This window comes from Sminthopsis crassicaudata, chromosome 4, assembly GCF_048593235.1.
Source record: "Sminthopsis crassicaudata isolate SCR6 chromosome 4, ASM4859323v1, whole genome shotgun sequence".
Lineage (NCBI taxonomy): Eukaryota > Metazoa > Chordata > Mammalia > Dasyuromorphia > Dasyuridae > Sminthopsis > Sminthopsis crassicaudata.
The window spans coordinates 187,958,259-187,964,962 of NC_133620.1; the positions used below are offsets into that span (position 1 = coordinate 187,958,259).

At 33.2% G+C, this 6,704-nt stretch overlaps 1 pseudogene; it reads left to right on the forward strand.

The window, feature by feature from the left end:
• Positions 1-787: 787 nt before the first annotated feature.
• LOC141540682 (biogenesis of lysosome-related organelles complex 1 subunit 2-like) lies at positions 788-1,112 on the forward strand (annotated as a pseudogene).
• The last annotated feature ends 5,592 nt before the right edge of the window (positions 1,113-6,704 follow it).

Genomic DNA, 6,704 nt, shown 5'->3' on the forward strand with positions numbered 1-6,704 from the left:
CAATATTGTACTGGGATGATAAATATTACCAGCACTTTCAGCACTGATAAAGTGTTCTTTTTTTTTTAAGACTATACTGATGAAGGCACTATTTTATTTCACTCAGTGCATACTAAATATTTTGCATGTCATAACAATTTGCAATTGCACTTGGCAGTCTGTTACAGGTTACCAGACAATATGGAAACAACAGTAGCAAAATGTCTTGGAAAAAATATATATTTAGAATTTTTTTGTGGTTTCTCTCTTGAGATATCCAGTCTTAGCTGAAAGCATTGTGATGGTTTGAGTTACACAGAATGCAGAACAGTGTATGATTTAGTGTAGCTAGAAATGCACAGTAGTATTCAATGTTTTAATTAATATATTCAAACACAATTTCAGTAGTAACTTCAAAATAGGAATGAAACACTATTTTTAAAATGCATAAATGTTTCTATTGACCGTTTTTTTAATTTAAAAATTAAGCCTATACTATATACTTTTAGATTGTCAAATAACAGAGTCAAATATATAATAACACTATCAAGTTCCATTTAAAAAATTATATCACCAAGTATGTTTCAGATTTAAGACTAAAATTGGTGGGTGTGGGGTAAGGAAGGAAGAGGTGAACAGCTCTCATTCCCTTCCCTCCTCTGTCTCTCAGAATTCTCCTTTTCCCTTTCTTCCTACTTCTCTTCTCCTCTCTTCCTTTTCTTTCTCCTCTCTTGCCCCTCTCCCAATCCCATCACTCCCTCCATTCTTTTTCCTTCCTCACTTCCCCAGCCTAGACTATGCAGTGGCAATGGTGGAGACTGCTGAGGTGAGCATCAAGTGCCAGGACATATTCTCTAAAATGGCCACGTACTTGGCTGGTGAGCTGACACCTACCAGTGAAGACTAGAAACTTCTGGAAAATATGAACAAAACTGAACAGCTTGAAATATCTACAAATGAAAGATACTACAGTAAAACATAAATAGAAACTTAAAGGACCTAAACCAGAAATATGCAGCATTATCAGGATCAGATTAACTGAGGAGCAAGTAGCAACACTTGAGCAATCAACCTACAAATTGGATAATTATCCAAAGAAAGTAGAAACAGAGGAGAAGTTAGAGAAGAGATGAAATAATTCTTTTGAACAAAGACTTTTAATCTAAGAAAGTTTCATAATAGGTAAAATGAGTGACATGGAATTTCTCAAACTTCTATGCTTTCATTCCAAAAAAGCAATGGTACTGCTCATTCAAGGAGAACCTCATCCCCCACCTTTGGCTAGATATATAACTTAGGCCATCTCCTTTACATTTTTCTAAAATTATACCCCCTGGATCTCTACCTTGTTGCGTCAGCCTAAACCGAAGCTCAGAAATCAGGACCAATGATGAGCTGGTCTGATTTTGTCTTTTCCCCCTCATCCCCTCCCAATTTTGACTCTGTTCTGAAAGTTCTTCCATTCTTTTTGTTGTTATTGTTGTTGTTGTTTTTATTTATTTATTATTATAGCTTTTTATTTACTAGATATATGCATGGATAATTTTTCAGCATTGACAATTGCAAAACTTTTTGTTCCAATTTTCCCCTCCTTCCCCCCACCTCCTCCCCCAGATAGAAGGTAGACCAATACATGTTAAATATGTTAAAGCATATGTTAAATACAATATATGTATACATATCCATACAGTTATTTTGCTGCACAAGAAGAATCAGACTTTGAAATAATGTACAATTAACCTATGAAGGAAATCAAAAATGCAGGCAGACAATAATAGAGGGATTGGAAATGCTATATAGTGGTTTACACTCATTTCCCAGAGTTCTTTTGCTGGGTGTAGCTGGTTCAGTTCATTACTGCTCTTTTGGAACTGATTTGCTTCATCCGATTGTTGAAGAGGCCATGTCCATCAGAATTAATCATCATATAGTATTGTTGTTGAAGTATATAAAGATCTACTGGTCCTGCTCATTTTACTGAGCATCTGTTCATGTAAGTCTCTCTAGACCTTTCTGAAATCCCTCCACTCCTTTATAATCTGTTCTTGAACTCAAATATAAATGCTGATTTATGAAAAAAGAGTTAAATTCAGGACACAAAAAAATTAAAATTACTATGGTAAGCAAATATGCTGAGTGAAATATAAAAATGTACAACACCCATTTGAGACCATGAAAGCTCTTGCCTTCAAGAAATTTACATCATATTGAGAAATAAAAGACATAGAAATAAATGGGATATGAAATATAATATAAAATTATATAAAAGAAGCATAAGCAAAGTATTATAAGATATGTAAGGGAAAGATCATGGTACTTGACACATTATAAGCACTTAATAAATGCTTATTTACTGACTGACAAAGAAAACTGAATCCAAATCACTAATCTTTTCTTTTCCTCTGACTCTTATTGGATGATCTCTCTGTAATAACGTCTGTATTTTATCATTCTTTAGAGAATAAATAATTGCATCTTCTTCCAAAAATCCAGTACAGCCCCTTCTGAAGAAAAGACTAAATGTTCTTTTTAGCTCCAAGTGTGGGTCTATTTACTTCCTTTCCTTTTCTAGGAACATATCCTTCCACTCTCTAACTTCCTTAAAATGATTGTTTCTCTTTTGAAACTTCTACTTTGTTTTTGTTTGTTTGTTTGCTTTTGCTTTCCTAATGAAAACTTGCTTCCTTTAAAAGAAAAAAATAGAAATAACTCATTTTTCCTGTTAACCTAGAATGTAAAAAGGTATTACTAGAATGATGTCATCTTCTTCTCTAGGAGGAAGACCAGCATCTTCTTTTAGTCTATGTATCTTTAATCTTAGAAGAATTATTTACCCCCTTCATCTCTTTTCCTTGATTCTTTGGATCAGCTTTTCAGTTGTGCCACAGAGCCTGCCAAGTGTTTGAAAAGGAAAAGGGAGAAGATAAAAGTTGGGCTGAATGAGGCATCAGTACCTGTTGGGGCCTATAAAGGCAAAAATAATGGTTTCCCCCAAAGGCCAACTATGATAGAAAATTTTTAAATGCATTAGAAGGAAGAATTTTTTTCTAGTTCCAGCTCTATAACTCACTGGCTATATGATGTTAGGCAAATCACAGTGGTCCTCCTTGGTATCCCTTATAAAATGAGAACTGTGAAAAAGATGACTGAAGGTTCTGTCTCTCATGTCTTATGAATGTTTCCTATTTTATAATTTTTTTCCTTCTAGTATAGAGTAGATATTTTGAGGTAGAAGTTTTCTTCATAGTGTTTTATGTAGTCTAGGCAATATTTGCCTTTTTTTTAAATAAGAACCTACTTAAGAAAGTAATGCAACTTTGATCTCTTTAATTTTATATTTTCTATAAATCCCATTGACCAGATTTTGGCCACCCCAATTCATTAATGTCACAATGCTTCAAGAGTACATTGTAGTCAAGAATATAGCATGGAATATGATTGGCATAAATTTCTATATCTTACCAAGTAATGGACAGCTCTTATAAGTGGACCACTATAGCAAAATAGAATCTGGCCTGAAATAGGAGGAAAAAAACTATGCATTCTTTTACAATGCTTGTAAAAATAAAATTAATAGAGCACAGTTAACCCAGTGACTTAGGTCCTGCTTTAGAACTCTGCTGTGGGCATTATGATGTAGAAGAAAAAAGAACTATCTTTCAAAGATTTTGTTTCCTTGTATGGACTTTTCTTATCTTGAACATTTATTCATCTTGAAGAAAAAGAAAAATGTAAGCTTTTTTGTATGGCAACAAGCTGTGTCCTAACTATATTGAAATCTGTGGTCTACAGAAGTGCAACACAGTGTCCAGATGCATTGATTTCTGACACTGCAGGAGGTGCTGTGTCCAGTGGAGTTGCTTCAGTGCCACATGCTGGGGTTTTGTCAGAAGAACAGGACGTGCAGAGACAAAACAGATGACAAGGACAAGAGCTGAGAAACAATAAGCACAAGGACCTGGGAAGCATGAGAAGACTGACAAGGGGGGAATTGAATTACAGGAGAGTAAGAGATGGGAGGAGGATAATGTTGGAGCATAAGTAATGGCTGAGAAAAGAAAAAACAGAAAAAAAAAAAAAAGAAAACAAAAGCAAGGAACTTACTAAGCAGTTGAGATAAGCAAATTTAAGCATAGAGAAGAACAAAACAAGGAATGTGATATACCAATCAGTGGTTTGGCAGTACAACTGGAAAGAAGTGAGAGACAAATAGAAGGGAAGGAAGATATCATTATCTTTGGATTAAGAGGTCCACATTTGTTCTGGACAAGATAAAATGTGTAGAGACTTAGACTTTAGGATGAAAAATGAATTAACAATTTAAATAATTTTTTATTCACTTACCATCATATCCAAACATAGTTTAAAGTTTTTTTTTTTTTTTTTTTTTTTTTTTTTTTTAATTCTCCATCCCTATCCATTGAAGCTGCTTCCTGACCTTATCAAGGACTCTTTACTACCAATTATCTGTCTCTCTTCATTGTCACTCCAGTTCCTCTTATTCTGCACACTTCGCACATACTCTTCTTAGACTTTTCTCTGTATCCTCATTCCAATCTCAGACAAGTCCTGTTGCAGCAGTTTAGTCTTGTGAATAAAGCAAATAGTGACTTTGATCTTTTTAAAAGAAAAGTTGTACAATAGTCAAATGAGCACTATTGCTTTTGCTCTACTATATTATACACATTCTTTCTATTGCTTACTCTTGCTTTCAGAATTTTATACCACAATGATCCTGTGAAGATTTCTTGTCATCTTCTATTTTCTCTTAAAATTCTTCCTTTCTTCTCTTTTCTTTTAGTTACCCACCCCTTCTCTCCAACATCACTGAGCTATGACTGATTTCTAGCTTATCTAATAGCTATCTCAAAACCCTAGAAGGCTTTTTTACTTGGTATTTAAGAACCATTTAACTTTCCTTCAATATCTTCATTATATATTAGGTTTGACTGAAGTAATATCGTAAAATGTCTTAGAAGTAAAGATTTGTGTTTACCAACTCACTGGAAATGCTGATTATTATAGCAATATGAACTTCAGCATTATTGGATACTAATATTGATTGAGAATAATATAGTTCAGGAGACTAATTTTGACAGATTGTCAAATTATCCTTTATCTGTTCACAAACATGAAATAAAAGAATATATTTTAATTTTTATCTTTCCTTATTAAGAGGGCAGCTACTTTAGGACAGAAAAAGGAACCGTCTACTTATTCATTCACATATTAATTCATTTAAATGGTTAATTTGTTATCTAAAACTAGTTATGCTTGGGCTCTATATTTTTATACCATAGGCTTTTCTGGATTTCATCATCTTTGTTCTCCCTTAGTCCCTAATATATAACAAAGAAAAATATTTAAGCAAAAGTAATCAATATATTGACTATCTGAAAATATCTATCCTGTTGTGCCCACACCTAAATCCTGACATCATTCCTTGAGACAAGATAGATATTATTACCTGTTCCCCAGAAATTTTCTTAAGCAATTTAATAATTCTTGCTATGGTTCTTTTTACTTACATTATTATAATTATTTTATGGTTATTCTGGTCCTGCTTACCTTGTTCCTCATCAGCTCATTTAGGACTTTCCATTTTCTTAATTTTTCATCTTTCTCATTTCTTCCTATACAATAATATTCCATTAGATTCATATAACACAGTCTTCAGCTATTCTGAAATCATTAAGGACTCACTGTTTTAAGTTTTTTGCATGTTCTTTTTCACTGTTTTGGAGTTGTTTTTACTATTATAAAAAATGATCTTTCTAACATATACCAGGCCTTTTATTTTGTCTTTGATCTCTTGGGGATGGTCAAATGATATGCCTGAGCATTTTTCTTGAATGATTCCATTTTTTTCCCCAGAATAGTTTTACCAATTTACAATTCTTTCAACATTTTAGTAATGCTCCTATCTTCCTAGAGGACCTTGAACATTGACTGCTTCCATTTTTTTATCTTCTTTCCTGTGACATGAAACCTTGGATTTACTGAATTTGCATTTCACTTATTCTTAGCAATTCAAGGAGTGTTTATATATAACAGTTCAATTCTTTTGAAGCAATTTATATCCTCTCAACTGAATCTCTATTGGGGAATTTCATTTAGTGTTAGATAATTGACTCACATAGATTTTGGTTCAGACTGATTAGTAATATCCTCTGCAACTCTACAAAATCCTAATAAAATCTTCATTTTGGCAAGGAAGTGACATTCAATTCTTAAAGACTATGCAAACAGAGGGCAAGTTCTGACAGAGTCTACTGTGTAGGGAAGGCTGCAAATATGGCTCTGACAATAGATTTTGTCTATTAGCCTAAATACAAATAGACTGTCCACTTAATGATGAACTGTTTGTTCATAGATGCCACTAAGCAAAGAAACTTATAAAGTGGCCTTTTAATTCCATGAAACAGCAGTCAAAGGCAGAAGAGAGGAATGGGAAAGTAAAAATAGGTTATTAAAAGCCATAAAATATGTAAGCTATTTATCAACTTTAACTTGACCATCCAAATAGAGAAAATGAATGGCATTAATTTTGAAAATCTTGCAAAATCAGAAGAATTATGGAAGGACGCTCAGAACTTCTTTTTGGAATTGCCAATAAAGAATTTGACAGAATTGTTTTTTTATGTCCCAAGGGTGACAAGATGTTATTTTATGGAATTTTTAGTCATCTTGTATAAACATAGTTCAGCGATATTGCAGATTTCATT